Raw genomic sequence first — 10,300 nt, forward strand, 5'->3', positions numbered from 1 at the left:
TCTGAGCATTGTGCCTGATGCATGTTTAGAAAGACAACCACACACTTGCCTTGCTTCAGTCAGATTTTACATTAGGAAATTTATGCACAGTCTTTCCGCTACAGTTCACGGCGTTTGGCATAATTGTTTCCTTTCCTGCCCTCCAACTTTCAAAGAGAAAAATGTTACTGGACAGAAAGCTTTTTGAAGGAGAAAAAAAAACAAAACAAAACACAGAGACTAATTCAACACTGTGAAGAACAACTCCAAGAAGCACGGCTAGTGCAGAGAGTTACACAAAAAGAGAGCAAAGCAGTAAAGGGACTGGCCTGGAACTCTGAGATTTGGCACTGCTGGCTTTGGGCAAATTGATGAGTCTCACCATGCCTCAATTCCCCTTCTGTGGAATGGGCAGGAGTGTACCTCCCAACATCAGCATTCCCTCTAATTGTTTTCCATCTGAAGGTGGAATAAATTTTGTTATCTGCACCACAGCATGTGCAGGTGTGCACCACTGGTAGAAACACCTCTGCCCATTCTGAGTGCTCCGCTAATGAGCTGGGCAGCACCTGAATCTCTCCGGGGTGGCCGCCCAAGTGCTCTGCTTGCAGGGAACGCTGCCCATCACCCACAGCGAAAATCATTCATGTCTGTAAGGTGGTCAAATAATGCAGTGCTAGGAGCATATAAGAATCTAGATGCTACATGGCTCAGTTTAGAAACAGGACTGCTAATTTTCAGCTAAAGAAATTGCAGAAGCTCAAATTCCAATTTGCTTGATCATTCTTCTCACAATATTTAGGCAATCTGCAGAAGGGCATTTAAATAATAAGTACGACACACCAGTGTAGGTCCCTATAAACAGATATCAATTAAGGGAGATTTGAAGTACTTCCAGCTTGTGCTTGCAGACACAACCAAATTCAACTTCTGTCTGGATCTGTTTTTAAGGGGATATATGCAACAGCAACATATTCCTTCTTAATATTCTTTAAAAAGGCAGACTAGTTCCAAAAAGCATGCTAGGCTTCATGTTACAGACAGAGGCAAGGGAGAAAAAACTAAGGTCCTATGTTTTATAGGCTAGTAGGAAAAGCATCATCTCCATATATACCTGATATGCAAAAATGCATAATTCTGGCTATTACTGCACATCTCCTAGTGCTCTTGAGGAGAGCCAGACGCACGGCCCTGAAGCGCATTTCAGTCCAGGGGCCCACTCCATGCGAACACGGATAATGAAGACAAAGTTCCAGAGATGGACTGGCTTGTCCACTGGCTAAGAAGCAATTCACTGGACATGACATAACTTCTACCACCGAAATTCTTCCTCACCCCATGCATTCATTGTGCTACGAGTGGATTCACTTGAATCAAAAATGAAACATAAAGTCTCCGACCATAGAATCATAGAACACTAGAACTAGAAGGGACTTCAATGGGTCATCGTGTCCAGTCCCCTGTCCTCAGGGCAGGGCCAAGCACCGTCTAGACCAGTGGTACTCAACTTTTTTCCCCAAACACAACTCCCATATTTTATTGCACTTGTGTCGTGACCCCCAAGGTTTAACCCCTATCAGCCCCAAACTCACTACCCGACTCCCAGGCTTAACCCTTCTTAGCTCCAACCTCCCCATCACCAGGCTTAACCCCTATCAGCCCCAACCCCTCCCATCCCCAGGTTTTACCTGGCTGAAGCAATGAGCTCCATGCGCTGCTCCTTCACCACTGCCCCTCCTTAAGCTCTCCTGCAGATTTAGTTCTTTGCGCTGGTGGCTTCCTTTTCCGGGGCTCCCTTCTGCCACTGTCTCTACCTGTGGCTCTAGAAGCTGCTGCTGCTTAAAGTGTAAGTAGCAGCAGCCTCCAGAGCCACAAGCCAAGTCAGCAGCAGCAGCACTCGGAGCTGCAAGTGGCTCTTTAAAGAGCCTCACATAGCTCCGGAGCTGCAACCCCGAGAAAGACAACCATGACCCCATTGGGCATCATGGCCCATGGATCACTCACTACTGGACTAGACCATCCCTGATAGATGTCTACCATGAAACAGGACGAGTTTGCTTGAAGGCAAAAGTAACAATGATGATAGTTCATTCTGAATTTAATTTACCCAAAGAGAAGGACACAAAGGAGACATGAATATTATGAGTTTTTGAGGGTTTTTTTTAATTGGGCCAACTGAATGAAGCACCTAATTCCCATTACAACAGTTGGACTTCTAATGTCAGTAAGCCAGTGGTGGGCAACCTGCAGCACACCTGGTTTCCATGTGTGTCCCCCGAGACATTTTGTTTACTCTGACCCACGTGCAGGGTTGCCAAGTTCTGCTGGTTTCTGTCCATGCAGATTTCATTTTGTACTGCTATTATTAAAGCAGCATCCATGTAAAGACAGGCATGTGAAGTGAGGTGTATCCGGATCGTACATACCAGTGATTGTGAGAGCTGTGTGTGAGAGCTCCCTCCACAGCCAATCAAAACGCTGTTTTGGTTCAACAGGCACTCACTGCAAATTCTAGTTACATCAGCACAATTAGGCAAAACCACCCTGTCCTGGGAGACCATCTTGCTTACGCCAGTCTTGCAGCCCATGGAGATGAAGGAGGATGCATGGCAAGACCTATTCAGAATCAGTGAACTGCTGGCTGTAAGTATGCACGCTCTGATAATCAGCTGGGTGGGTCCAGCCGCCAGGCTTGATTTTGCACCCTCCAATCTAAGTGTGTTGATTTCAGCTATAACATAACAGCTTATGCTCCAAAATTTGTGTTAATCTATAAGGTGCCACAGGACCTCCTGTTCTTTTTGAAGATACAGACTAACATGGCTACCTCTCTGATTTCAGCCATCTTACTCACGTAGCTGAAGTTATGTAACTTAGATCAACAGTCCACAGTAGCATAGAGCAGGCCTGCATCCACATTAGGAGCAATTTACCAGTGTACCTATACCAGTGTACACTATACAGGCAAATCATGCCGAGTGTGGATGCAGCTATACAGACGAAGCGCACTTTTACCAGTATTGCTTATTTCTCTACTACCCCACCTAACCACAATAAACAACACTGGAAGGGGGTGCAGGGTTGCCCACATAATGGCATCAGCCCTAATGGGTACTCCTGGCACAATTACGTTGGTCAAGGCCAGGATTCCCTTTAATTTTTTCCATCCATGGGCGGAATAAATTTTATTGTGTGCGCCAAGGGATATGGGACGTGCACCACCACTCACACACGCTGCTGGCTGTGGGCACTCTGCTGATCTGCTGCATGGCACTTGAATCTCTCCTGCTCAGCCACCCAAGACCTCAGTTTACAGGGAATACTAACCAAGGTTAAACCTCTTCACGCACCTGATGGGCATAGCTAGACAGGCTGAAGTATGCAGTGTGGATATAGGTGGTGGGCACTGTCCTGTTTTTGTTATACCAGCATTGCTATAGCAATACCATTTGTGTGTGTAGACAAGACCTTAAGCCAAATAACAGCTTCTACATAAAAGATATGCAGCAACTTAAATATTGGTTCAAATTCACCCTGCAAGTTATGCTAGGCCAACTTTTCCCTGCAGACAAAGCCTCACTAAGTAAGTTTGAGGCCATCTTAAATCCACTTAAGAGCGTCCATGAAGTAGGTTGCATTCATTTACCTAAATCTGCTTCTCAACCAATTTAAAAGGCCTCGTCTACACAAGAAAATTGCACCATTATCACTTAAAGGAGTGCGCATAAGCCAGTGTAATTGAGCAGGTGCAAATGGCTGTGTGTGGGCAGGCTTTTTCAGTTTAAAAGTGTTTGGTCTTGGCTTAGCTTTAGATAGTCAGGAACAAGTTTAATTAAACCATAAGCAGCCACGATTAGGCCTGGCATGCACACTAAAACGTAACTGTTTTAGGTATACAAGTGTGGTTAAAACAGTACCAATTCCCCTAGTAGAGACACGCATATACTAATATAGAAATGTTATCCCAGTATATCTTAGTCCATCACAGGAAGAGGAATAAGCCAGACTCGTATAAAGCACAGCATCTTCACTAAGGGTTGTATCAGTATAAGCAGGGGAAAAAAAAATTCAAAACACTCCCTAACTAAAATACTGGTGCAAAAACTGCATGCAAACCAGGCTTTATACAGAGAGGAGAATGTCCACAAGGCTTTTGCATTGGTTAACTCTATGGGATTCAAGTTATACCAGAGCAACATTCTCCTACAGATTGTCCCTTGTTAAATCAATGCGTATTTGGGCACGTAGACCAGACCCATAGGATGGTTTGGAACACTGAGCTAGGTGACAGGCAAGTAAGCACACCCTGTTATTTCCCAGAACTCTGCTGTTTCAAGGAGTGTTCTAGGCTTAAAAAACAAAACAAAACAAACCTAGCACTCATTCTAATCCATGGGAGATCACTGTAGATTAAACAATTTTGCAAATAGGCAAAGAGGGGAATGAGTGGTGCTCTGTGAAAATGGGGAAAGTGGTGGACATGAGATATCTTGACTTTAGCAAAACTTTTGAAACAAACAATCTCCCACAGCATTTTTGCTAGCAAGTTAAAGTAGAATAGCTAGGATGAACGGTGGATGGCAACTATAAGGTGTATAGAAAGCTGGCTAGATTGTGGGGCTCAAGGGAAAGTGATCAACAGCTTAATGTGCGGTTAGCAGCTGACAACAAGCAGAGTGTGCCACAATTCAGTCCAGGGACCAATTTTGTTTAACATCTTCATTAGTGATGTGGATGTTGGGATGGATTGCACCCTCAGCAAGTTTGCTGATGACACTAAGCTGTTGGGAGAGGTAGATACACTGCAGGGTAGGGATAGGGTCTGGAGTGATCTAAACAAATTGGAGGATTGGGCCAAAAGAAACCTGAGAAGTGCAGTGTCCTGCTCTTAGGATAGAAGAATTCCAAGCACTGCTACAGGCTGGTGACTTACTGGCTAATCAGCAGTTCTGCAGAAAAGGACCTAAGATTACAGTGGAAGCTGGATATGAATCAACAGTGTGCCCTTGGAGCCAAGAAGACTAAAGGCATATTGGGGTGCATTAGTAGGAGCATTGCCAGCAGATAGAGGGAAGTGAGTATTCCCCTCTATTTGGCACTGGTGAGGCCATATCTGGCGTACTGCATCCAGTTTTGGGGTGCCTGCTACAGAGAGCATGTGGACAAACTGGAGAAAGTCCAGCAGAGACAATGAAAATGATTAGGGGCTGGAGCACATGGAGAGGAGGAGAGGCTGAGGGAACTGGGCTTATTTAGTCAGCAGTAGAGAAGAGTGAGGAGGAAATTAGACAGCACCCTTTAAACTACCTGAAGTGAGGTGGTTCCAAAGGGAAGAGAGAGAGGCTGTTCTCAGTGGTGGCAGATGACCGAACAAGGGTCTCAGATTGCACTGGTGGAGGTCTAGGTTGGCTGTTAGGAAAAAAATACTTCACTAGGAAAGTGGTGAAGGACTGGAATGCGTTACTTAGGGAGGTGCTGAAATCGCCATCCTTAGAAGGTTTTTAAGGCCAGGCATTACAAAGCCCTGGCTGGAATGATTGAGTTAGGATCAGTCCTGCTTTGAGCAAGGGCTTGGACTAAATGATTTCCTGAGGTTTCTTTCAACGCTAATCTTCCATGATTCTGGGCTGAGCTGTAAAAGTTACTTTGATTTAAACAAGTGTAGATTATTGAACAGTATGAATTTATAGTACTTCGTAATTCACCGCAGTAAACAGAGAGTAATATACAGTAAAACACAATTATCTGACCCCCAGTTATCCAACATTCCATGTTATCTGACACCACCAGCCCCCAGAGCTCCCACAGAATCAGCACCTATGTCTATACCACCATAGCACGGATACAGCATAGCAGCTGTGCTGCCATAACACCACAGTGTAGATGTTTCCAGTATCTACAGAAAGGGGTTTCCTCTAGACGTAGTTAATCCACCTCTCCAAAAGGGGGTTATCTAGGATGATGGAAAAACACTTCCATTGGCTACCTGTGTTTATACCAGAGCCCTGAGCAACACATCTAGATTGAGCTCATTTTCAAGTGTAGGCCAGGCCCAAGGCTTTGAAACGTATATCCTCGTTACAAAACCTGGCTATGACAAAGAAGCACCGTTAGACCAGTCGTGGGCATCAAGGTTCCATGTGTGGCCCGTGAGACATTTTGTTCACCATTGCCCATGTGCAGGCTTGCCAGATTCCACTTGGTTTCATCTGTGTAGTTTTTTTTCCTACTGGTATGACGGAAGTGACATACATGTAAACCCAGGGCACATGCAGGGAGGTGTGTGCTGATTTTACACAGCACTGACTGAGAAAGCCCCATGCTCCCTCTTCATCTCATCAAAGCGCAGCTACAGTCCCATCGGCACACCCTGCAAATTCTAGGTACACCAGCACAGCTAGCAAAACTACCCTATCATGAAAGGCTTCTCCTGGTTACCACCTTGTGGCTCACTGAGATGAAGGAGGGCCTCTCCTGCAGCTCACTCACTAGCCTTGGTTGCCCATCACACAGTTAAACCACTACGGAACTTATGAGGCCAGTGAGAACCACCAGGTTTACAGATTATCAAGTGAGAGCCAGTGGGATTCTAAGGCCTCACCTATATTACCAAGGATCTGCTGCTCTAACTACCCCTCCAATGGAGACACAACTCATACACTAAGTATATACAGGATGGCTACTCACACAGCTTTACCAATTGGGCTATAATTTTCTGTACACTCCTGACAGAGTGATGGTATCCAAATTTTGCAGATAGACTTGGCCAAAGCCAGCAGTGAGCCAGACTCTGGCTGCACAGGTGCATTTTTGAAAGGTCTGAGCAACAGAAAAGCTAAGCAATGTCATTTTGCACATTCACATATTAAAGATGCACATAGGAACGCACTCCAGGGGTCTAACATTTCAAGATGTGCAAATCACATTGGAGTCATGTACAGGCCATGGGGTTCTGCTCAGACAAACTTGATCCCAGGCTCTGAGGTCATGGTCTAGGTTTATAAGAAGATCTATATTGTACCCTAGTGTTTTGGGATGAGGTTTATATTGGAAATATAATTCTGAGAAGCAGTGGTGTAATACAAAGTGTCTAGCCTAGGAGAAATGGATCTTTGCATTATCAGTATAAATTTTGGGTTAAATCAGTCCACCTGTTAAGTACTAGGAGTGCAGGAAAGCATAGCTGTGGTTTCAAATAGGTTTCATTTTCAGACATTTTCACAAAAGCACCTTCACTTAAAAATAAAATCTGAAAGAACACTACTGCCTACAATATAAACAGTTAGAATATTAGAAGAAAATTTATATATATATTTTCAAATGGCTCAGCTGATGTTTTAAAAAGTGACCACAGATAAAAAATTCAAGATAATTTACACCCCGCAGCTTCATGAAAAAAGAAGTCCTGTGGCACCTTATAGACTAACAGATTTATTGGAGCATAAGCTTTCATGGGTAAAGACCCACTTCATCAGATGCACGTAGTGGAAATTCCAGAGGCAGGTATCCAGATACCTGTGTGTACTGACTAACATGGCTATCCCTCTGACACCTACCACATCTTACTGAAAGTCAATGGGATTTAGCCCCTAAGTGCCCTTTGATAATAGGATTTACACTCCTAAATCATTTAAGCATCTTTGAAAATTTTAGCCTGCATTTACGAACATACATATCTAATAAGGACTTTTAGTATGCACAGGTACTGATGATGCATGGAATGCTATACCTACAGCATGACACATACTATTGTGGTCTAGCTTACAGTGGATATTGAGCAAAACCATTACACCCCCTCACTTATTAAGCATGGTCTGAAAGCCCCAAACACATGCATGTGTGTTTTTAATTGAATGAGGCAAAGAAATGAGAAATACAATCTTGGGGCTTATTCCAATCACATGCAAGAAATTGTGGACCAAAAGCCTGTTACAAAAAGAAGACAGCAAGTAGGCTGGAAGTCATGCTATTCAGATAATACATCCATAAGACTTCTGCTGAAAACTCCCTAAAATTCAAAGCTAACAAAATATACTTGAGGTCCTCTGGTGCCCTCCTGGACTCCTAGTTCTATGGTCTTCAGACTAAACAAGCGCTTTGCAAACACAGCACATTTACCCTTTTTCCAAAGTGCTTTTATAAAAGAACTATAAAACGGTAATTTCAGTCCGACCTTTTGTTTCTTGCACTTAACAATTTATTCCGCTCTTTTAACACCCCCAATGAGCACAATTTTTTCCAGCACATCTGATAAGTCACCTAAGACCTATCTAACACCTTGACATATTGCAGGGTGAGTTAAGGACAGTGTTGCAGCCTTTGATCTTAATTTCCAGTTTAATTGGGAGACAGCTCCTTAGCATGGCTCGCATAACTCTGTGTGCATTAAAAATACTAACTGGCCTGTCAAAAACAGCTCTTCCTCAGCAGGGGACACCAGGTGCACTTTGCTAATTGTGCTTTCCCCTAACTACTATTTAATAACACAGAACAGCTTAAACTGGAGTTTTAAGGGCTGTATTTAAAGAGAGAGAGAGAAAGCTTCCAGAGTATTAACTGATTCTTTTTGAAACAAAAAGGTTGGGTTTGCTTTTTTGCTTTGGATTCCTATAGGAAAAAGCCCTACACAGGAGGCAGAACTGTTACAGAACAAATAGCTAAAACCCATGGAAAAGGAGATCATTTTCTGCCCTACTACCAAGGGTAGCTTCTACAGGGATCTGCTACATTTCTTAAAGAGCCTTGTTTAGTTTACTCCGGATGTATATTCTGGAAGACGTCTCCTTTAGGCTAAAAACACTCCCACTGTGATGCTTGTAACCCAAACATTGCAGCATTATGTGAAAGCCTGAAAGTGAAACTGACTAGTCTGGAAGCAGTGGTCTATCTCCATTTTCCAAGCTGGGGCACTGAGTAAACAAATAGCAGAAATGAGAAAACTGCAGATTAGAGTTTTAAATTTTTAACGCCTGCCTTGCCCCACATCGGAGGCTGTGCCAGTAACACAGGAACAGTTATTTCACTTGGATTTCACACAAAGTATTACCTGAAGCCCGGGGTTTTTTTCGCATAGAGATTTTACACGCAAGAGAAGCCACTTGGGGCAACTATCCCTTTGTTTTAATTGATTTGCAGAAGTTTGGTTCTGCACCATCAAACGTTCACACGCATTTTATAGGCTTATCTAGGCTTCAGACCCTCTCCTCCCTTGCACGGCAGTCAACCAGGAGGGGGGAAATGGCCGTGAGTAAACCAAGTGATCATTCCACATGAGAAGCTTCTCTCCCAGGAAAACCCTTCGCGGGAGGCTGCCTTTTCATGGCCAGGCAGACACCACCACCAGCCTCGGTGCACGAAACCACCACAAACAGCACAGACCAACTTCCACGCCTTCAAAACATTTCCACGCGTTCAACTCTTTTCTCTCCGGCTTCTTGCAACTCACAGCCAAGGGGACGGGGGAGGGAGGACACCCTATGAAATTGACCAGGGGCTCCCCACTGGGGGAAAAAAAAGGCCATTTCCTTGCAGAGGACGGGCAGAGCTGTGACTCCCTCTGCTCGGCCTCGGCTACGAAAGGGTCCTAGCTCTTTTATGACTAGTAGTATTATTTTTAAGGGAATCCTTAAGTCCTCCTTTTTCCTCGCCCCTAATTTCCCTCTTCAAAAGATGGCGGGCAGAAGGAGAGAGCGAGAGGGAAAAAAAATCCCTTCCGTAAGAGAGATGGACTTGCGACCTCCCAGCGCCGCACGAACTCCAGCCTGTGCCTTTAGGGGGGAAAAGGGGGGGGGCAGGATGGGGGGGAAGCAGAGAGGGGGAACCCCGTGAGGGAGGCGAGATCTGCCTTGCAGACATCCCCCGGAGCTCCTTATGGGGCTGCTCTGGGCGCCGGGTTAGAGGAAGAAGGAGGGGGAAGAAGAATTAAAAGGGGGGGGGGGGTGGAACCCGCCGCCACACTGTGCCCGCTTCCCAGCTGGCTTTGTTACATTGTTGCAAGGCACAAAGGCTGCAGAACCGAGGGGAGCGTTAAAGCGCTCGCGCGCGCACACACAAAAAAAGCGCATTAGCCTTTCCCAAGTGGGGTTTGCATTCGCCCCCCCACCCCCGCCCGGCCGGCCCCGAGCCCCCTCCCCCGGCAAACATGGCCCGGCGCGAGCAATGCACAACAAAGCGTCGAACGAATAAAGGGTAAGATTAAAGAGATTACTTTGCCCCGGCAGCTCCAGCAACGTTTGCCTTATAGTCCCTCCAGTTGCTCTTCTTTTTATCCTCGGCTCGGCAGCATAATAGATGCGCTAAAGCGATGGAGGGCTCATGCGCC

At 45.2% G+C, this 10,300-nt stretch overlaps 1 protein-coding gene across 2 annotated transcripts in view; it reads right to left on the reverse strand.

Moving 5' to 3' along the window:
* Positions 1-10,300, reverse strand: part of BRD3 (bromodomain containing 3) — a 62,746-nt gene extending 52,446 nt beyond the window's left edge. For both annotated transcript variants that reach the window (XM_075015184.1, XM_075015185.1), the window contains exon 1: positions 10,187-10,300. The gene's annotated coding sequence lies outside the window, so the exon portion shown is untranslated. The remainder of the gene's footprint in view (positions 1-10,186) is intronic.

Source organism: Carettochelys insculpta, chromosome 21, assembly GCF_033958435.1.
Source record: "Carettochelys insculpta isolate YL-2023 chromosome 21, ASM3395843v1, whole genome shotgun sequence".
Classification (NCBI taxonomy): Eukaryota; Metazoa; Chordata; order Testudines; family Carettochelyidae; genus Carettochelys; species Carettochelys insculpta.